Here is a 23,469-nt window from a genome sequence, read left to right as displayed (position 1 = left end):
TTCAAAAACAGCTTGTTGGAAAATGGACACACTGACAGAGACGGTTGCCTCTCGCTTCAATCCACATGTCCTGAACACAAGTATCTCATCACTATAACTACAGGTCTGTGAGTCAAGATTGTTTTCATCATTGATTAATTTGTCTGTTTAAATTGATCTTTAGAGGGTTGTTCAAACTTATGCTGCTTCGTCACTGGCTGAAACAACACAAGTCTTTGTGGTTTTTACACAGTCTTGTTTTCAGTCTGAAAATCCATCTAAAACCCAAAGATATCAAATAGCAAAAACTTACATTTGAAATACTGGAACTAGTGCATGTTGAACATTTTTGCTTGTTTAGTGACTTGGATGAATGATGTATGATCAACCAGCTGGTAAAACGAGAGTTATACCTGTATCAAGTACTGAACCAATTTCTTGATTAAAGTGTGGATCTACTGAAAACGCTTTTGATGATTGATTAATCAAGCAATCGTCAAGCTGGGATGGGAAACACACTGAGTGGTTTCAGGATTTCTTTCTTTCCTCTTTTTTACACTGATGTAAATTGGGTATGTTTCAGACAAGTCGACTTGGAATCTGGGAAATTGTGAGGAAAAGCACTTTTCACAAATGTCTGACATTTCTGGACCAAATCATTGCCAGATTAATAGAAAAACATCAAAAGACTAAAGGCTAATGAAAACAACCATTAGCTGCTGCACTATCTGTATCTGTGTTTACCTCCTGTGTGTGTGTAATCCTACTACACTGCTGACTAACTGGAAGCCAAATTTAGACCTCTCTTTACCACACACACACACACACACACACACACACACACACACACACACACACACACACACACACACACACACACACACACATTTCCGTTAGCTCTTTTTTTCCCTCCATACTCTATTTTTTTTTTTTTTTACAGTATTATAACATCACTTTCCTTGGCACTTAGATTGTGATTGTTGCCTACAGGCAACACATCTCCCATCCTATTCCAGTGGTTAACACCTATTTATATAAGGGTTTCTGACGTTTTGCTTCCGCATCAAACAAGGTAACAATGCCAATACTGTAAGCTGCTTTCATTCATGAGGCACACCAGCATCAGCTGAGAGATAAATCCACTCAATAGTGTGTGGGTGGTATGGTCTGTGTTCTCTGGGTGGTCATATTTGGGAAATGTGAAGTCCAATAAAGGTGTATAATTTGGAGGGAGTTTTCATCCAGATGTACACAAAAATGTCCTGAAGCAGTAGGTTCAACAGGAGATGTTGTATTTACAGGCATTGTATTCATAAGTCACTTTGGCAGGTGAGAGAAATTTAATGAATTCCCTTGGGAACTGTTTGCAAATAATAAGCTCAGTTCCTCCAGAAAATTTCATCTGGGAAAAGATTCAGTTTGTGCGGTTTACAGTAAGCGCCAGAGGAAGTCGGAGCTGAATTGGTCTTACTTATGTACACTTGTTGAAACTACCAGGACGACAACGCACTCATTGTTTTGCTTGAAAGATTTAAGCGTCGTCGGCGCTGCTCGGCTGGTGTCACTGTATGTAACCAGCTTATGGATCAGAGGGAGCCACGGAGAGAAGTGAGTGACAGAGGGCAGCCGGGGGAAGAAAGAAAAGAGCGAATGAGTGTTCTGGCTTCTTGACCTCTTAGCGTAAGAAGTCTTCTAAGTTCAAACTCCAGTGATTATAAGCTGAGCTGGTATTTAAAGTGCCGACCCACCACCACACACACCCCCACCCCCACCCAACCCCATTCACTCCAGGCTCGTGTGAGCTGTGTGTGCATGTGTGACAATGTCAGCAACTGGAATATAAGAGTACATACCACATGAACCTGTGTGTGTGTGTGGTGTGTGTGTGTGGGTAGGGTTTAGTAGAGTAGGTGGGCAGGGGGTCAGGGGTTGCTTGGTGGGGTTCTGGAGCCAGTGGGTCTTCTCCATTGTTCAGGCTGGAGGAGCCGAAGGGGGGCAGCGAGTATTGATGCTGAAGGTATTGCCTGCTTACGGTAGGGGGTTAGCAATAAGTGTGTGTGTGTGTGTGTGTGTGTGTGTGTGTGTGTGTGTGTGTGTGTGTGTGTGTGTGTGTGTGTGTGTGTGTGTGTGTGTGTGTGTGAATGTGGACCTTTGCTCCAGGAGGGACCCACAAGGGGCGGGAAAGGGAAAGTAATTACAGATGATATAGGACCAAAGGGAGGAAATTGATTAAAGAAAATGGGTGACCAGGAAGTAAGCAGGGATCTTTGTTTCCCCTTCAATTAAACTGAAATGTCTCAGTAGTCTGTCTCTTTGAGCTGCATGTGGAGGAGGAGGACAGGGCTGTGGAAAGAGAGGGGGTTCTCCCATGGACAGGGGGGGAGTGAGCTTACAGAGGTGATACTGATGGATGGATGAACTTGCAGCAGCACTCTCTGTAAAGGGGTGACAGTCCATGATCACCTCCATACGTTACTGTACTCAGTGAGGAAAGCACATGGGCTATACAGTACAGTACCTGCAGCCGCAACACTCGCACACTTGTGTTTTGACCATCACTGCCATTGCTATCATGAGTTAACTGTTGTGGTCTGGAAAGGCAGAAACAAAGAAATAAAAAAAATTAAAAAATAGTCACACGAACCAACAAGGAAACGTAGGCATACAGCGTAAACATCCATCTCATCATACACTGACCTCTTTTTTCAACTTGGACCTACTACTATAATTGTTGACGCTCTTTTTAAACTGACTGAAAGCATCATGATCAATAAACAAGGCATCACTGTTATATCGGACATTTCAGGCGCACAAACTGAAATGGTGATTAATCTCAGTGGTTAACCTGCTGACATTAAACAAAGTTATCACAATAGAAGAGAAACAATTGCAGTGACCAAAACTACTAAAATAAGACCCATGGGTGTAATAAAATACTTACTACATTTGCGTAATTGTGACCTATGTGACACATTTTTCTAAGCTGTGTTAAATATGTACAGCACTGGACACCAATAGACAACAGACCGTTGACTATTGTTTGATACGACTAAATATTATTCACATTGGTTGTGTTTAACTTAACATTTGGAAAAATGATGTAAAAAAAAAAAAAAGCCAGCTTGAAGTCGACTGCATCCTCAAACAAACTTTAAAGTCACCACTCAGCTTTCTACCTCATTTACTGTTGCTTCTCTGTTACTTGCTTGGCAAATGCGAGTATACAGTATGAATAGTTTTACAAGGCCAAGGGAGAAATAGGACTGAGGGGTGGTGGTGGTGGTTGTATATGTGTGTGTGTGTGTGTTGGGGTGGGGGTGGGGGGTTGGGGTGGTTGAAGAAAGAGAAAACAGGTTGTCAGTGTGGTTGAACAGCAAAATAGCATTTTCTCCCTCGGGCTCAGCCTCCACAGATGTTTCATTCAGGCCCCATGGCAGGGCCACTCTAAAAAGTGCTCCAGTCCCGACACAATTCAGCCCCTTTGTGCGCTGAAGGAGAGAAGCTCAGCCCACTGTTTACTGCTCGTCCACCCCCATTCCTCCTTGTCTAACCCCCCTCCTCATGTTAGCAGGCGGAACAATTGGGGAGGGCCTTGCCCAGAGCTGGGGCGGTGTGGCAGGTCAACAGAATGGGCTGTGAATCCTGTGCCTCTGAATCCTCCGGGTGGGTGGTCCAGCTCTCTCCCCTCTCTGTGTCTCTCTCACACACATACACATAGAAACACTCTCCTCTCCTCTCCTCTCCTCTCCTCTCCTCTCCTCTCCTCTCCTCTCCTCTCCTCTCCTCTCCTCTCCTCTCCTCTCCTCTCCGTGCTCATTAGCTCATCCACTGGGCCACGCATGGTGTTGCTGCATGGGTTCTGTGATGTGGTGATAGGTGGCCCAGAGAGGAAGCCAGACGGGGGTCTCTCTCTCTCTCTCTCTTCAGGATTAGCGGACTCCCAGTAGTTCCTCTTCACTGCGAGCAGGTCCCGCACAGACCCGGTCAGACCACTCGGCAGTGCATGGGGGCCTGAGGTGGCCCACGTGGAGGCTGCCAGTGACTGGGTGGCAGTTACAACACTAATCCTGCTGCTGATTACCACTGGCATGAGGAAATAAACAGTAATAAATGAACCTACAAGGCCCAGCACACATACGCCCTTACAACAACTCCACCCCCACAATTCGTGCTGACACACTTGTACAGTGATACTCATCCAAAAAGTGGTAGCTTTACAGACCAGGAATATTGTTTTCAGGGCTTTTTATGAATGATTGATCAGTCATTCGGTCTGTAAAAATGAAAAAAAAAAAAAAAAAAGGTGACATGATTCACCAGAGCCAAAGGAGATTGATTCAAATGTGAGAACAATATTTTAATTCAGGAAAGGTCCAAAATTCAAAGATATTCATGGAAGACAAAGAAGAGTTTCATGTTTGAGAAGCTACAAGGTGTGAAAACTTGGTATTTTTGCGTAACAAGTGAGTAAAAGTACTCACCGCTCATCAAAATAGCTGACTCAGTTGACTAATCAACTGATCTGTTCATTCTTCATCATATTTTTTTCCTCAAACACCACAGCAAAAAACATACCACAGTCCATTGTTGTAACTAATCTTAATCATTTACATCATTAGTTAGTGTTTTTTAACTTAATTTCATTCATAGTATATCACACAGGGAAAAAAAGGTTTTGTGTAACTTAGTCATACATTCAGGAAAAGAGAGGGGAAACTGCCTTGTGCATGTCTGGCATATTTCCCCATAGTCACAGCGACATCTAGTGAGCAGAAACTGGTACTGACAACAATGGAAAAATTGCACCAACTACTGTATATTGGGTAACACTGAGTTTTTTTTGGTGATCATACTTTGTTTGATTAGAGGAAACTAATTGAAAACACAAATAAATTGTTTGAACACTAAAAGGGTAAATATGAGATCAAATATTTGCTTGTATGTGTTGAAGTCAGTACATATAGTCCACATTGTTTACTAAATGAATTCATTTAAGATCCACAGTGGATCGTTATGAATTTTAGTTCTTCACGGCAATTAACATCTGCAAACTAATAGTGTCCTGCAGTGAGACGACAGAACTGAAGCAATGTACCAGCATATTTCCTCTAACAGCATTTGAGCAACGCTACATCCTGCTGTGGTTTAGAGGCGTTGATCCTCTTTTTTGGTTCCTTTAGATGCAAGTTACACTGTGATGCATTGAAGGGGAAGCTGCATATGAGAGCATCACCTGATGATAAAAATATTCATTAAAGATTTACGGAGACTACGACTCAGATTTTCTTAGATTGCTGCTGCTGTGAACCAAACTTAAAATGCCAGGGATTGGTTATAGCCTCTTCATCCTGGGTAAGGCTTCTTATATTATATATTTATGTTAATTATTGTGCAATGACCCTTTATATATAAACTCTTAATTTTATGATGAAATTAAGTGTCATGTTTTGTTATAATTTCCTAAAATCCTTGTTCCTCAAATGTTCTGTCTGAGTCTAGGTAATTTTTGTAGACATAATAATGGAGTAGAAAAACTGAATATAACCCCCAAAAAAAGCATTTTAAGATAATCATCGACAAATAAAAACATAGTGAGACTGTTATATGCTGTCCTATTAACATAGTTTGAGTAAAATATCATTGGGCAAACAGGGCCACACCCTGAATTAAACAGCTGGTTCCCCATAAGGTTTTTAATGATAAGAAAACTAAGGTCAGGTGAGGGTCAGCAAACAAATAGAGACAAAATATTAATAATGGGGATGCATAGTTACCTTTTATTGTTCATATGACAGCATATATATATTTTTTAAAAAGTCCATATTGGGGGTAGACAGAGGTTGTTTCTTTTAACTACAACCATCCTTAACTGCAAGTTTATCATCTAACCCTAACCCTAACCATTAAACCTAACTGTGACGACGTTAGTCTAAACCCTAAGTGTTTTGTTTTGTTTTTTACCTAAACCTAACCCTAAACAAACTACAGCTGCTCCATAAGCTTAATCATGCGTTTAATAGTGTTACTATGATGACTTCAGTTCCAGTGTTCCCTCCTCCATGCAGTACTGTAGCTACTATTTCAGGAGATACTCCTATAGGCTATCAGGGTATAGGGACAAATGATCCATATGGTTGATCAGATTGGGCAATTTATTGGTAGAGTCTGTTGGATCTTAAGTTGATGACACCAGAATAGAAAAACTCTATGTGTTATATTCAAACTTTGGACATTTCTGTGTTTACATATCAGAGTGTTGAAAAGGCTGTATCCCTTCCTGCAGGTGTGGTTGTGGCTTCAGCCATAGCAGATGGGGAATCAACGACTCAGTATCCAGATGTATCCCTTACCAATAGCAGTGGACTCAATATCTCCAACGACCAAATGCCCTCCAATATCACAACTAGTGCCAGCCCCAACACCAGCAGCTCCCTTTCCACCAGCAAAATGAGCACCACCAGCATGAGCATGTCCTCCAGAACAACAACGGAGAAAGGTTTGATCTGAACTATTTAAACCCTCATACTGTAGCCTATGTATTACCCAAAACCATGTCTGTCAGAGATTATGGTCCTGAAAGCCAGTCCTTAAGTCTGCTTTCCCTAATCCTTTTATGACTATTATCTGTTTGTTTTGCTGTGGAGTAGAATAAATTGTTTCTTTGATTCAGGTGGTGGAACAACCACCAAAAGCCCCACGACACTCTTGACCACAGTCACCACACCTACACCCCGCAGTCCTCCTGAAAGCCAACCTTCCACCATGAAAACCACCAAAAAGGCCGAAGGTGAGTGCAGACGAAAATGAATTAACAATAGTCTATAATTTTGTGTTCCCTGAATAGCCTGGGGATTTGATTTTTTTTAAACTCTACATACAATTAGAGAGTCAGTTTTACAGTATTTGGCTTTACTGTAAAAAAAAAAAAAAAAATAAATAAAATAAAATTCATTCTCAAATCAACCTTCCTTACCTTAGGCAACAGCTTACAAAGAAAAGGCTCCAATAAACGCTGTACGCTAACTGCAGAGTATAAGGGCTGACAGATAAAACAACTATCTTTAGAACATAGTGGAACATTTATCAGCCTAAATGAGCCGCTCAGGAGTTGGTAGAGACCTAAACATGTGAAGGCAAATGTTTGCTGACACATTCGCCAGATCAGCAATGTTAAGTGAAAATATGTCATTGTTGTGGATTCGGCTTAACTTTGTTGCCCCCAAGTGGACACAAAAAAATGATTTGCAGCTTTAAAATAGTTGAGTAATATAAGGGATATTGGACTGAAGTAACAGGGTTTCCCAATCTAGCATCTTCTGACACTAGGGTTTAACATTTAACAAGTCATTAGTAGGTTTCAGTGGTGTCCCAACATAATATCCTGTTAGCAATGTATCAAGTAAAGCCTCCCTCTTTTTAAAACACCTTTTTGTATTTCTTTTTGTTGCAGCAACAACAAATCCCAAACAAAAACTTCGCAATGAAGATGACAATGCTGGTGAGTTGAATTTAGGTTTACACCTCAAACAATATCAAACTATAATGTATTTTTGAGGTTGTATCTATGCTGTACGCTTTGACATACATGACAGATTTATGTCATTACCTTCAGCCAAGACTTTGAACTGCTGCTCCTACAGGTATTATCATCCTGGTCGTGATCATCCTTGTAACTGTTGGATTTGGACTTGCTTGCTTTCTTGCACGGAGGAGAGGAAGAGTAAGTAGAGTATATTAACTCTTCATTTCCACTTCCAAAACAGGAATAGCTACAATTAATGGTGAATAGCACAGTCAGCAGATAGTCAGTTTAATTTGGCTTGAAGTTGTGGAACTGACGATGTGTGTCTCTGAATCTCCTCAGCGCTACTCTGTTGACTTCGCCTCCAGACCAGATGAAGCTAACATCCCTCTCAGCACCGTGGAGCCTGTGGAGCCTGCTGACGCTGGTTCTCAGAACGGTCAGTCCACATAGTATATCGACAACAACATCGCTGAGAATATTTGTCACTATAGCAGAAAGAAAACACATCCTCCAAATGTGCCCTATTATTATCATTTTTCAGGTTTGCAGACATTTCAAAGCCAAGAAACTTCTACTAAAGAGCCACAAGAACAAGCAGCAGAGCCTGAAGTCCAAGATGAGAAGAAAGGTGAGACCCAATAATAAGCTGACAGGTATTTTCTATCTGTTATATAACAGTTCAGTTCTGTGAAACAGAAGAAAGAATTAGTTTTAGCTGTGACTTTAAGTGTGGTATGTGCACTTCTTTATTTCCTCTATCGTAAGATCACTGTTAAACTTAGTAAAAGGAAGTATCATTCGTGACAGCTGTCTGAACTAAATATATATTAACACCAACATCCTGTGAGGTGGTGTGAATGCCCAGATGGGGAAAGCACAGACTTTTTAAAGCTGACAACAGAAAATGCCCATTTAATTCACGAAAGGCATTGATTTCACAACCTAATGCCAAAACTATACTACAATATCAAGATGTTCTGCATGCAAACAACCTTGAATCCAGTGTGTCTGTCATCACACTAGGTATGAATTTCATAAGAAATTACATTTGACGTTATGCAATGCCGTGACTCATCATTAAAAGAACTTGTGCAAAGATAAGAGCAGTTAAGGACCATGCAGCTGAAAATGTTGTAATGTTGGTGACGACAAGATGTGCACAACTCAACAACAGTTCCTTAGTTGGAAGGGGGGGGGGTGTCCTGCAGTACCGGAAACCACCACTTGATGGAAATGGAAGCCAGGTTAATATATTATAGGCCAATGCAGTTTGCTATGACTGATAGCTGATACTGATATCCAATAACTACAATAACTAACTGGGGATGTTAATGTGCATAATACAATTCAGAAAGTTTTATATGCAGTCACTCAGCTTTAAAAATCGGATATTGACATACTGATGAATGCAAGAGCTTCTTCTGTGTGTTGTATATATTACGGCACATTCCTACCCAAACTTTTGGTCCACCCTGCAGCACAATATATGCATGTCCAAATTAATTTTCCTTGTCCTATTGTTTTGACATTTTCATTTGTCTGAGGATGTATGAAGCGTACCTGTCCCCATGTTGAAAGGTAAAAAGTTCAGTCATGTCTGAGCCTGCCTCTCTGCCTTGAGCCACACTTTGTTTAAAACGGACAGTGCTGATGGCTCAAATGGTTCTCTTCCGAAACTCTTTCAACAATCAGAGCAGGTGGGGAGTCAGATTTTCTAACTGCTGCTGCTGTATAGGTTCAGGTTTTTGGAGAAAGATTGATCTGATGATGTCTGTCTGTAACTTGTTTCAAAAGGGAATACTGAGGAAACCAGTCAAACACTTGGCAAATTACAGTTTCCACACAGCCAAGGCTATTTGTTACAGCACCTGCTTGAAATGTCCATTTACAATATGTGACAGACAATAACCTCAACTTTGCTTAACACAAAGTCACACCCTTGATCTCATGAAAACACACATATCCAACCCCATTCATCCTTACTGGCACTTTGGCAACAGAGCAACTTAATTTTATTTTTGGGATTGGGTTGTTGTTACCGTAGCTACAACAAAGAAGACAAGAGAGGCAGAAGAAAATTTATTTTTGTATCTAAAGTGGAATCCATCTGAATGTGCGTATGACACCTTAGAAATACTTTATTTAACACCTACATCAATGGCAAGCATGCATTAGAAGAAGTGTTAGACCGGAAATCACATCATTGTGCAAACTGATGACTTAAGTAACTTAAAGTAGCTTGTGTGAGGTAACTGGAGGAGAAGGCTGTTGGACCGGGACATTTGTAAGCTGTGCTAAGGACATCATCACAGGTTCATCGTCTTTCAGGGATAATGAGGTGAAAAAAGATGCAAAACATTCAGCTTTCTCTGTTTTTTTCATTTTTATTTTTTTTTATCTTTAGCAGGTGGTTAGTCACTTCCTGTGGGTTGAGTGCTTCCTCTTTATCCTACTTCATTTCATCGGAAAATGTGTTAATGCAATTAAAAAGTTATTCTAGAGAATTGGCCAAAGAAGAATATGTGTATTATGACAATAAGTAACCCACATAAAGATGCCAATAAATTACCACAATGACACACTCGAGAACATCTAAAAAGATTTGCAAAGAGGTACTGAAATCATCCAAATAAATCTCTAACAGTAAAATGTTGAATGGGTAATTAGACAACAGAAATATTGGAGGGGTCTAATATCTGTAAATGCCCACACAACCATCGACTGTAATAATTGAGATCACCTGTCCAGATGGGATATTTTATCATAGATTTAAGATTGGTTGAATCTTATTTGTCTAAGGACAAGTTGTGCTTATGAGCAACTTGTTAGTGCATTCACATGTTGAGTAAGACACAATACCTGTTTACATATTATTCTTATACTTAAAATCTATTTTTACTGATGCTTTATGCTCTCAAACAGCAGAAATACAAGACACAACCGCTGTGGACAGTTGGGCTGCACTAATGCATAGCAGAGCTAATCAGTCAGTCAGAATGCCAATATGCTCAAAATGACATTGCTAACATCCATATGTTAAGCATGTGTGATTTTAACATTTCCATTTGATGGTGCGTGAGGTATTTTAGAGTTACATCGTGTTTCTGTATCAGCAACAACAACCACATACTTCTCATTTCATGTCTTTATACTGAGCTCATTTCCTCTTGGCTCTAGTTCAGTACTGACCATGAAAATGTTCAAATAACCATTTTGGGGAAAGCAAAAAACTTAAAGGGATAGTTCACCCTAGAATGATATTTCTTTCATTATCTACTCACCCTCATGTTGACTAAGGGCTGGAAGAATTTCCAGAGTCCACCGTCCCTTCTCTGAGTTACAGGGGGTCTTGGCGTCGCAGTGCATTTCAATGCAACGGTTGCAAAGGGACACCAGAGCTCTTCGTAAAAAAACACACACAAAAAAACATCCAAATACCTCCATGATGCTCGTATGTAATGTCCGTCTTGTGCTGAAGCCCCAAATTGCGTAATTGTCCCGAAAAAAATTAAATAAGTCTATATTTTAAGCTTGTTTGTAGCGGAAGCTTCTCGAAGCTTCTCTTCCTGGTCCGTCCAAATCTCGCGTGATTTGCGCCGGCGTCAGTGCGGTTACTGCGAATCACGCGAGATTTGGACGGACCAGGAAGAGGAGCTTCGAGAAGCTTCCTCTACAAACAAGCTTAAAATATAGACTTATTTAATTTTTTTCGGGACAATTACGCAATTTGGGGCTTCAGCATTCTTCCAGCCCTTAGTCAACATGAGGGTGAGTAGATAATGAGCGAAATATCATTCTAGGGTGAACTATCCCTTTAACTAAAATGTTGACCTTCCTTATACTGCATTTTAACATATTTTACACAACACCAATACAGTCTCAGTATATGAAATGAGAAAGCAAAGCTGACGATCAGGTCCACGGTCTACCTGTAGTAAAGAGTCTAGTCAGCTGCCATAAACCAGACAGACATGATGATTCTCTTAAGGCTGGAATAACGCCCGAGGAGCCATCTTAGTCATGGCAGAATTATGTCCAGAACGACGGTCACCTTCCTCTCCCCTTCATCTCCGCTTTCCCTCCACCTAACCCTGGGTCAGATAATGATGGGGCCGCCCTACTTTCCCACAACCTCCAACAGCTGCATGGCTGTAGCTCATTAGGAACTGGTCAGTAATCAGCCGCCTCATTACCAACATGGTGGCCCCCTCAAATGCCTTTGCCCAAGAGAAATCCCCCTCCCTGACTGTCAGAGAGGGCAAAACCACTGCAGGCTATGAGTGGAAATACTGTTATTATGTGGCAGCTAAATACAGAACACACTGAACCAGTCTACCTGCAGTTTAAAACGTCAACCAAACAATGTTACACAATTAATCTATTGCAACAGTTTAACTTCCTATTAGATAAATGACGACTGTTGGGTTTTTCCACTGTATTTCAATATTACCCATATTGTGTGTGTGTTTTTAACTCATCCCCGTGTTTCTGTTTATATTTGTGATGCCAACTAGATACAGAATAAAAACGGGCTTCCTGCTTTTGAGAACCACTAAAAAAGGTTTTGCTTTTCCTTTGGTTTGTGCTTCACAGCTGAGACTGATAAATCTGTCGATGATGCCACTGCCGAGTCTGCAGCTCCGGCTGGTTCTCCAGACAGCTCTGTCTCTGAGGACAAACCCAAAGCGGACGTCGTTGAGCAGACTCCTGATGCTCCTGTGCAGCAGAGCGTGGAGGAAAAAACTGATGATGAAGGCGTCGCCTCCAACCAGACTTCGGTGGAGTCACTGAAGGCGACAAATGAGAACAACAGCAACAGCACTGACTTGAGTCAGAAGAGAGGTTGGTATTTTAGGAAGTTGTTCACTCATTGTAATGTCCACAACTCCAAGATATCACCTGAAGCCCACTTGAGGCTGCAGCAGTCTGTACAAAATCCCCTTAATGCTTTCTTTCTAAGCTGCAGTGGCGTGATGGTAACGAAAAAGGGGGAATTAATTAGAAAGACTGGGACAATGGGAGATCCTCACTTTATTTGGCAAACTCTGAACTGCTGAAGTTTTACATTAGCTTTAGATAAAACTTATCATGCAGTTTTGAATGGAAAGAAGGTAGGATTTCGTTACCCATCTCTTCAACTGGAGTAGACCCTATGAACGTGATCATGTAATATGATGAGCAGTAACATTGATGAACTCTTATAATATACAGTACATGTAGCCTACTTCAGAACACATCCTACTGGTGTTAGTCGTCTTGTTCATGTACGTGTCTATGTGAAGAAATAGTTTTTATTACTGTAACAAATAAATTTATAGGGTATTGTCACATACTATAAAGATTTTTTTGTTAGAAGATGTTATCGTCCAACATTTGACCAATAGACAAAATGCGTTTTAACACCATAATGTACTTTGTCAACAGGTCTGGAATTGAGCAAGGTCTTCTGGGACGTTTCCCTCGACAGTCCAGTGTGACATTATTGCCTCAAAGCTCCTGTCCTGTTCTTCAAAACCTTGGTAAGATTGCAGCGGGCGAATGCTGTGCTGCAGCTGCTACACTGCTCAGCCAGTTCAGATGTTAGTAAATGGAAAACCCCCACCCCACAGCGCAGGTCAACAGATCACGTACGACCACTGGGAGTCCTGTGTTACAGCTTCTCGTTCTCAATTATTAAAAATAGATAGTTAGGAGTCATAACCCTTAAATCTAAAATTATAAAATGTGCTCGTCCCCAGAATTGTAAATCACACTGATGGCCCGGTATCCAGTGGTTTATAAATATACTTTATGGAAGCTGCATCCAAAAGTTGAGCCTCACTGCAGGAGACAGTATCACAACATACAGTATATTATTAATGTAAACTGCTTGCCTATACCTTTACTTGCTTCTAGTAGTGTCTATTTGCTAAGTCACACTTTGTCCACTCTTTTTTTTCCCTGGAGATATCAACTACACATCATCAAATATCAAAACATGATGACGACCGGGCAAACTCATTCAACTTGTGAAGAAAGGGGGAAAAAAACTATGAAGCAGACTTTGACGGCTTTTATGTTTCTATCAAATTAATTCTGTTTCCGCTAAATGTAAACCACCCATTGCTTCCACTCACAGATGAGATTCCTGTCGCACAGGTAGTAACAGTGGCCCTCTCAGTCTAATCATCACATGCTTCAGGATGTTATGCTCACATCTGCACCTGCGCTCCTTCTCTCTTCCTATCTGCTCAGAAACACTCAGGGCCGAAGCCTGAGGCCCGAGGAATTTGCACAGCTCTTAACAGCTGATGATAAGCTCACATCTGAGGAGCTAACCGCTCAGAAGCTCCGTGTTAGCAGTCACGGATCATCTCTGTTCCCACAAAAACACCAGCTTCAGAAATCTCAAGCATCTGCATTTCAGCAAAGGTGGTCAGTTCTATAGTGCTTCTGCAGCTCTAAATACCTGTTCACATAATGAGAGGAATAAGAGGTTATATTAGTTTTGTTAAGTCAGGGGCAGAGTTTTAAATTCATCTTTACTCACTATTTTATTTATTTCTTTAAAAGGATCCCCATTAGCTGATGCCAATGGCACAAGCTAGTCTTCCCGGGGTCCGAAGAACCTTACTCACTACATCTTAGCCTTTCTATTAAAACTGTTATCAGTTATCACATTGGCATCGGTTATTTGGAGCAGGAAGTTATTGATTATTGGTATCAGTTGGAAAAAGTATCATGCATCCCTAATACTAAAGACAATAAAGACAACTATGAAACTTATTGAGATGCTGTATGTGAAACCTGTTGCTGGAATATGCCTCCAAGTAGACCTGTTTCACAGAAGAAGAAAAAAAGAAATACAAGGTTTTGCAATTTACCTCAACTCTGTAAAAATGTTTTCACATCTAGAAATGATTTAAGAACATGTATTTAAGATTTAGTGTCATTTATTGGTGACACAAACTAATTACCCTCCATCCCTCCCTGTCCAAGTGTGCAAGACGACCTATGTTGGCTCTTTGGTTTGGCCGTTCTGGTCTACTGTAGATACAAAGTTGTGTAGGCATGCAGTCTTGTTCTAAGCATCATTTCTTAGTTTCAGGTGATTATACACTGATGAAAACAAAATCATGAATATAACAGGCTCTAGTAACTAATGTCATTCAATCTTAAATCCCTGCCTGCCACCCCCTATCCTTCCCCTACCTACCTGTATCTCTCACAATGTTACTCTGTAATAACTTAGAAAATCATCCACTTGCAAATAAAAAACATTATAAATATTTGTTGAGATGCCTTAAGTTGGTTGAGTAGCAATAATGAATACAATTTAAAATTAAATCCAAAGTTATGGAAAGCAATCATTTCTTTATCGTGGTCTTAATTTCTATTGAAAAGCACATATTTAGATTAATTGTACAGAATTTTGGGTACGTAGTGAAAGTGATTTTTCTAAAACAAAATGATATTATAAGAGATAAAGCTTTGATTGACAGGTCACATGAGAAGGTCCTCTCACATAACACAATTAACACATGATGGAAAAAAGTGGAAAAGGACAATTGCGCTGAAACAGCAGAGAAAAGAAAAAGTGAAGTCTCTACTTGTTCCCACCTGGGATGGGAAGTGATGAACAAGCTGGAAACAGAAGTTGAAGGGCTGTTTGCCATTCTGCGCCAGTAGATAATTGATATGAACTGACAGGTCATAAACTAAACCAGCATAATTAGACCTGGGACTTCACAGTGTTATTTTCCAGTCAGTGCTTGGCTTTCATGTTTGATGACTATAACGTTGGTGTAAATTGTCCGTCCCGCCTGGGATGAATATTTCACAGAGAGGTGGAGGCAGGCGAAAGAGAGTGACAGACTGAGATTTAACTGTGTGAGACAAGGCTATAGTCAGCTAAAGCAACTTCACAGAGGCTCTTATTTGAATGAACTGCTGTTGCTGGTTCAGAGACAGGTCACAAAGACGAGGAGGGTCAAGGATCTGAGCATGAAGAGGGTAGTTAATCTCTCATGGGCCTTTAACTTCAGGGGAAGAAATTTTGTCTCTTTGGCTATTGCAGGTGTAACAGATTTATGGCAACAGGATGACAATACTATACAGTATGTGGTCAACACAGGATTTGTATCTTGGTAATAACAGTGAGAAGAAAGCTTCCTGCTCGTGAGTTTTGATGTGGTGCGGGTAGACCATTACACCTGGGCAGCTTTACAGGAGGGTGGGACTGTCGGAAAGCGCAGACTAACACTCCCCTCACACTACAAGAAGAAGAAAACAGCTGGTCCAGGCTAGGTCCGCCCCTTCCTCCCGACACTTCCCATCCCAAACCATCAAGTTTTAGTTAGAAATTGAAATCTAAAACTTTGCAGTTGCAAAGTGGTGAAGATAGCAATTAGACCTGCCTTATTACAGGGCTTAAAGGGCTGCCCCTGCAGTTTAAGCTGCACATGTAATTTCATGGTGTGTGTCATCGCTGTTTTCCTGTGATGACGTGAAAATTTTATTTACTATGTATCCTTTATGTTTATAGACTCCAAAATGCCCAGTGTCATTTTCTTACTTTCTAAAAAAGTAAAAAGTATTGCCATTATTGAGTGTTTCACCGAAGAGTAGTCACATGCTATATGGATAAAGAATGGTAAAACTGCAGCTGAGTGACAATAAGTGAATATATTATTACTGGATATTGGTTATTGGATAGTGCTTCACAATATTAATGTCAGGTCTGGATTATGTTACCAACCAATATAGATAAATGTCATTAAGAAAAAAAGAATGGTCAAAAACCATTTAGGGACATTGCGTTATTACTCTCATGCATATACTATAATAGGCTATATCTCAAATAAGGAGCAAGATGATATTATACAAATATCTGAAATTTTAATCTTAAAACAAAGACTTACAATGAAATACATTAAAATCTTTTTTGGAATTATGCTCATTCACTTTCTTGCCAAAAGTTACATATGGAGAGCAGCATATAAAATGAAGCTGATGCTAGCAGACAGTTATCCTCTTTTAGCATAAGACTTTAGCCCTTTTATACAAAAGACAAAATATGTTAACTTACAGGGGCTTTGTAGTCGACTCTTTCTTGTTGCCTATTTGACGGTGAAATTAAGACATGAAACTATCAGGATCTTAAAAGAAAATGAAACTATAGAAGAATTTCTGAAATGCTTTAGCAGACAAATAGTGCTTTGTGATGTAACTTGCACACTGTTCAGCTTTATTTGTTATAGGTCTAATTTATAAGTGAAATATATTTATTGTCATTGCAGGAATACAGCTGTCCCTTCTCGGACAATTTAAAGATAATAAATTTGTCAGTGGTGTTTTGAGGATGCTGTTTCTTTTAACTCCTTGTCAACATATTAGGAGTTGTGCACCAAACAAAACGGAGCAAGAGACAAGCTGATTGTTTCCCAAACAGTTCAATGAGTTTGTTTTGAAACCGAATCGTTTATGAGGTCATGGTGTGATTTTGTTGAAAGAAATGAGACACTGATAAATGAGCTCGACTGAAACCACTGCAGAACCTTTCCAGGTGCCGTCATGTACAGCAGATCGATACCTTCCTTCATGTCTCACAGGTTAGCTTCCTGTGTTGTGCTTCTTTATCACAACCATGCAGTTTGTCTCTTTTTCCCCTCTTCAGTTCCTTGACCTGAAGAGGCTCTGGAGTTGTCCTTTCCAAGGGTCATAGGTCAGACAATCCTAATTAAAGGGTTCACAGTGACTGCAGGAGAATAATGTGGCCTCAATGTCAGAGTCAACTGGCCTACATTCCTCTACCTGTCGCTGAGCAAGTCTCAGCAGAATAGGATGTGTGGCGGCTGCTGTGATGTGAAGCTCAAACCAGGATACATTTCAACGAGGCCACTGCACATGACAGAACCTGAAACAAACTACAAACAATATCTGTGAGAAAAATGGATGGAGAAATGAAAAACTGTTCTTGGTGATTTTAACGTCGCCTTAGAGCAGAGTCTCACTTTCCTTCACAAACACTTCAAACAGCTGACAGAAACACACATCTAATGATTTAAAATGATGTCAGCACTTTTCTGATAATCATTTGTTCAAGCTTAACTCAATTACTTTCATTTGGAGCCATTTACCAATATTAAATAGGTGTTAATATGGAGAAATGAAACACTATTTATTTTTTTATTTATCAAAACGACAGAAAATGACCAAAAGTTGCTCTAATTAAGTGTTTATATTGCACCATACATTTTTTTTAATTATTAATTTCCAATTAATTTTGTCATGATTTATAAGTCTACAACAGGTGAGTTAGTCGGAATTACTAACACAAGATGAAAGAAAGTGGTCACCTAAAAGGCTTCTCACCTCTGCTTTCCCTATTGACCCGACCAGTGTCCTTTTATTTTAAGAGGTGTCCATGTATGCTGGGCCTTGACCTTCACTATTTACACTTAGACATTTTACAACTTCAGTCCATACTTTGGCAGGTGGCCTGCAAAACATTTATAGGGCTTAGTTTGGCGGTGAGCGTTTCACTTTTACACCATGCTGCATGTCTCTCGACAAAGGAAAAGAGGAGGGGGAGTAACACAGTGAAAACAATGTGCAGAGAACACAGAAATAGAGCCGGCGCTCCAGTCGTATACTGTGGACTCAGGGTGGGTTCGTTGTGAACAATCACACCTTTGACATTTTGCGATCTACTGGCTGAGCTGCCTCTACTCTGCCTGGTTACTAATAGTCACCAATGCTTTGATCTGTTTTTGCATTTCACCTTCTGTAAGGAGGAAACAGCTGTTCAGTTTATGTTGAAGTAATGACAACCGGCTGCAGTTTAGAAATTTGTCATGATCACTGAGGAGCAGTGGGGTTTTTGTTTGTGTCGCTGGTTCCCCCGGGGACAGCGTTAGGTAAATGTTTATATTACTGTGAAGAGAATAAAGAAATCACCACTCTCATGTTGCGACCTCGCCCAACTTATGTGTGTGTGCGTGTAAAATAAATCAGGTTGTAAGCTTAGATGTGTATTAACAATCTCTGAGTCAGGTATTTGTCATGATTGAAATTCTAGACTTCATAAATCACCTAAAAGACTAAGAGGCTACAGCCACGCTAGTAACTGTGCAAGGCTGTTCTTAGCTGCAATGATAAATGCTAGTGGCATCCTCATACTGACAGTGTCAACATGTTCAAGCCCAGAGAGTAATGTGTACCAGCTTCCCTTGCTTAGTTCAGCTTAGTGCGTTAAAAGGCGAACCTTTGCTAACTGGCACTGAAAACCAGGGGATGGCGCTGGATGAAATGTCTGAAGATTACGAAAGTCACCTGATGATGTGAATTTTTTTACCAAAATAACATAACATTCATTCATTCATTCATTCAACCTCTTTTTAATTTGGTAATACACCGAGGTGGAGACCTCATTTACAATGTAGCCCGGCAAAGTTAAAAGGTACAGACATAAGAAACAACAGTGTTGCACTTACATAAAAGTGGCAGAAAACACAAACATCACCAAATCCAAAAGTGGCAAGAAATAAAACAACAATAAAAGTCTCTGAAAATATGAACACTAAATAAAACCTCAACAGTAATTGAAATATTATAATAAGGATGTAGGCGGGACCCTAACCATCACCCTAACCCTTAGAGATCAAATGTGATGTAAGTGCTCTAAAGCTAAACAATAAGAAAGTTTTAGAGTATTCTGCAAGTTGTTCCATGTTACAGAAAAACTAGATCTTCCAAGTTTGATTAAGTTGCTGAGGTGTAGCTAAGCAAAACAAACAAAACATTTCCTCAGATGCAATTTTCTGGTAGCATCAGAGGCAGAGAAGTCACCAAAGTCATTAGAATACATCATCAGGGAACCATGAATGTCTGCACCAAATGTTATGGCGATCTATCCCATAGCTGTCATGATATTTAAGTCTGGAACAAAGCAGTGAACCAAGCGATCCCCAGAGCCGGGCTTGTCCTCTCCCATTGTCCCATCCAGACTGGGTTAGACATTCCTGGCCCGGCTTTGTGCAGTTGGCAGGGCCGCTGTGATCAGGAGGCCTGCTGACAGACGGCCGTTGATTCACCTGCTGGTATTGCCTCTGGCAGTGGCTCCGAATTCCTCAGGCAGTGTCAAACTGTCAGAGTCCTATACTGTTGCTTTATTACATCTCTGCCTCTCATCATTCACACACAGTTTAAAGTGAGCTCAGGTGGAATCTCAGGTGATGATGAATGAAAGTTCCTAAAAATGTTAAACCCTTAGTTTCGTTTCATGTGCTGCGAGTTGATGCGCAGACATGTTGAAATATGAACATGGAAACAACCAAGAATTGCTTTGAAATCTCGGTATCAACCCTGATGGGTATATACTGTATGTATCACACTGTGTTACAACGCCAGACGATAATGAGTAGAAGGTAGCAGGTGTCACTGTAAGTGCAACTGACCTTAAAGGGATAGTTCAACATTTTGGCAAATTGGCCCATTGCCATAATCACTATAGTCTTAGCAGTAGGTTCGTTACCTTTAATTGTCGGTGTAAGCTATTTTTAGAACGGAGGAGCGGAGCGGCAGGCTGCTCAGGGCTACGCTATGGAGGCTAAAGGAATTTCTTGGTTTCCCTCATCAAACTCATCAAATACAAAATCCCAAAACTCCAAAACGCTTTCGTGGACAAGTTGTGACCTGCACAATCACCACGCTATGAGATAATAATGGAACGTTACGAAACTGAGCCGTTTTCGAGGTAAATACAGAGTCTGCTTGCTGAAAAACTGTCCCTGAACGCAACGCGCATCAGCGGTTTTGCATGAATTTACCTCTAAATCAGCTCCGTCTCGTAACGTTCCGTTATTATCTCATAGCGTGGTGAATGTGCAGCTCACAACTTGTCCGCGGCAGCCTTTTGGAGTTGTTGGGTTGTGTATTTGATGAGTTTGATGAGGGAAACCAAGAAATTCCCTTAGCCTCCATAGCGTAGCCCTGAGCAGCTCGCCGCTCCACTCCTCCGTTCTAAAAATAGCTTACACTGACAATTAAAGGTAACGAACCTACTGCTATGACTATAGCGATTATGGCAATGGGCCAATTTGCCAAAATGTTGAACTATCCCTTTAAAGCCTGCTCTCGTTATCAGCATGTCTTCTCTGAATGGATGGTGCTGAATGCTTGAAGCTAAGAAGTTAACGGCAGCTTGCTGGCTAACTGGTGACCAGCCAGGACCAGCACCAGTACCAGTCTGGTAGAGAGCAGCATGTGTTTCAATCCGACCTTTGGCCCTTGGCTGCATGTCATCCCCTCTCTCTCCCCCTGACCCTCCAGTCTATCTTTACTGCGATTTTGACTGATATATTTGATTTTGCTACAATACGTTTGGATTTTGTAAACCTGACTTATAGCCTACCCAAGCCTTAATTTAAATTATTTAGATTTCTATTCTAAACTGAATCCAGAGTCAGAGACTATGTTACACAGTAACAGTTTCTTCTTCCCTTCAATATTTCTAAGATTACTCACTTTTTTTCCCCTTTGAACTAATGTTTTCATCATTCATACCTGAACCATAAATCTGCATCCTGTTTTGTTGTGGAAAAACATCCTTCCACATTCTAGTGCATGAAACTTAACCTTGGGGTAATCAATCCATCAGGTCTGATACACTTTATCGCTCCAGTTGTTCCAACCTCTGTTTTTGTGCACACCCCCTGTCATGTCTATAGCCCCAATAAAAACATTAATCACCTTACAAAATACACACACGATCACTTCAGTGACAAATTATGTAATTTAGCGTTTAGCTGTATGTTTTTGTCCTGATACACATCAATAATAGAGAAATTTTGAATTTATTATCTTTCTTATTTATGTTTTAGGAGCAAAGTAATAAAACTGAAAAAAGTTTAAAGGGACAAAGAGGAGTTTTGGAAAGCGAAGTGTTTCCACACTACATTTCCCATGAGCCTCCGCGTGCACGGTGAAATTCTTAGACCGGCGCAAAACGGACGAAAGAGAAAACATTTGCCAAAATGTTTTCGTTAATGAAGAATGAAGACAATCAGATATCATCGTAGTTCCGACCATAAATGGCGATTCGGCGGCGTTATTCCCATGACCCGCCAGACAGCTTCTGCCAAACCGAAACTAGGAAATGCTGGGCGAGCCGACCACTAGTAATAATAACAAAATAACGATAAAGACAAAATGATATGGAGCCATTAACAAGTGTGGGTAACATAGATTCATCCACATTAATATGAGACTTTTTTATCACCAAAAGCAAACTCCTCGTTGTCCCTTTAATTGTTTGTTTTCACAAACTTACATTGTTTTACCTAAATAGTATTTGTGGGTTTCCCATTTGTGTGTGACTGAGAAGAAGGATGAACATCCATATAGGGGATTCGGTTGAGAATTTTCCTCCACACTCCTAAATCCCCCGAGGAATGCCCAGTCTTTCAGCAGCCAGGTTTCACTATAGTGGTTAGTGGTCTCCACAGATCCCTATCTGTGCCTGTGGCTCAGCTCAGTGAAGCCCTAAGATCAATGTGAAGTCTCACCTGCAACCTGAGCCCCAGTGGTCACATGACTGGTTTAAAACCAAACTCCTTTATAGTAGATGCAGTTCAGATTCACACAGGTCAAATTTGGGATTTGTGGGGTTTGTGAGAACAAAACACCTCTTTGACAGATACGATGTGAGTTCGAGAGATTGCCAGTAAGAGTGATCTAAACTGTGCTGAAAGCATCAGCCATTGTCCTCAAGTTATTGCTCTAAAACCACTTAACACTAGCTATACCTTTGTTTAGACAAATATTTGGATACATCCACAGATGAGCATCCTCTGCGCTGTTGTCACTTCACCCTTGGGCACTACAGTGTTCTTTTTGTGCAGCTGCTTAATGGTTAAGCATAAATCACATCAATAGATGTGGAGTGGGATTATGTCAGCTATCCTTTTCCTCAAACAGATGTTTCTCCATGAAGGTGAAAGGTTATGGCAAAGGCCACATAAACTTGGCCAAAGCAGAAGTTACAAGTTACACAAAGCAGGTGATTGCAGGACACATGACTGTGGGACGAAGTACATTGTCTTATTTGATCTCTCTCTCTCTCTCTCTCTCTCTCTCTCTCTCTCTCTCTCTCTCTCTCTCTCTCTCTCTCTCTCTCTCTCTCAGATTGAGGAAAACATGACCAAAGGACACTTCTCCAAACTTAACTGGATGTTGCTTTCCCGTTGGAAACTGATTTGTTGTAACAGCAGCTTTTTCTAAATTAACTTTCAGCTGAGCTCAGATTTGTTTATAATTTCTATGTATTATATATCGAGTGTAACCAAATGCATTCAAATCCAGATTTATTGGATTAACAGACATGTTATTATTTTTGGTGCAATTTCACAATGAGGTACACTTATAAAAGTTTTAAATGTTATTACCACAGTAATGGTGAATATGATGTAAATAAATGTGTTTTTATAATTTAAGTGTAAATAACAGTATTGGCAGCCTATAGTCATTGCCCCATGATATCCTCAAAGGCGAGCAAAGCAACCTGGTTAACCAAGACTACTCTTTACACTTAACAGCCAAATGGGTCCATTTTTTTCACATCAAAGTTTTTTGTGAAGTGTTATATAACTATAGGCCTATTACACATGCATAAACCAGACAGTATTTGATTGTAAGATTTAAACCAGTGTTTATGTTGGAATATTATTTTATTATGCTGAATTTTGCCTTTTCATGCTCTCACCATTTAGTAGTATTAAAGTTTATGTTATGCTGAAATACTGTTGTAATTTGTATTTTATTGTGTCCCACATGTTTTTGACATTATAGTTAAAGGCAGAAGTAAGCAGAACGTTTGTGTTAATATAAGTCTTAAATAGTTATATCTTCCGACAGCAATCACTTATATAGAGTGTTTGGTCCGAAACACGGGTCTGTCAGTCACTCTGCTCTGCTGTAAACAGAGG

General features: G+C 40.3%; 2 long non-coding RNA genes across 2 annotated transcripts; both read left to right on the top strand.

Annotated features, from left to right (window-relative positions):
• Positions 1 to 5,171: 5,171 nt before the first annotated feature.
• On the top strand, positions 5,172 to 6,766 carry LOC310995036. The gene is made up of 3 exons (XR_014595814.1): positions 5,172 to 5,331; positions 6,263 to 6,475; positions 6,650 to 6,766. It is a non-coding gene; the product is annotated as an uncharacterized lncRNA (long non-coding RNA).
• Positions 6,767 to 7,618: 852 nt separating this feature from the next.
• Positions 7,619 to 23,181, top strand: LOC310986157. Its single transcript, XR_014595391.1, has 6 exons — positions 7,619 to 7,699; positions 7,844 to 7,940; positions 8,046 to 8,132; positions 12,098 to 12,346; positions 12,929 to 13,023; positions 22,670 to 23,181. It is a non-coding gene; the product is annotated as an uncharacterized lncRNA (long non-coding RNA).
• Positions 23,182 to 23,469: the final 288 nt, after the last annotated feature.

This window comes from Trachurus trachurus (assembly GCF_905171665.1).
Source record: "Trachurus trachurus genome assembly, chromosome: 1".
NCBI classification, from domain to species: domain Eukaryota; kingdom Metazoa; phylum Chordata; class Actinopteri; order Carangiformes; family Carangidae; genus Trachurus; species Trachurus trachurus.
The sequence above is the reverse complement of the archived record's forward strand: the minus strand, read 5'-3'. Positions and strand labels throughout refer to the sequence as shown.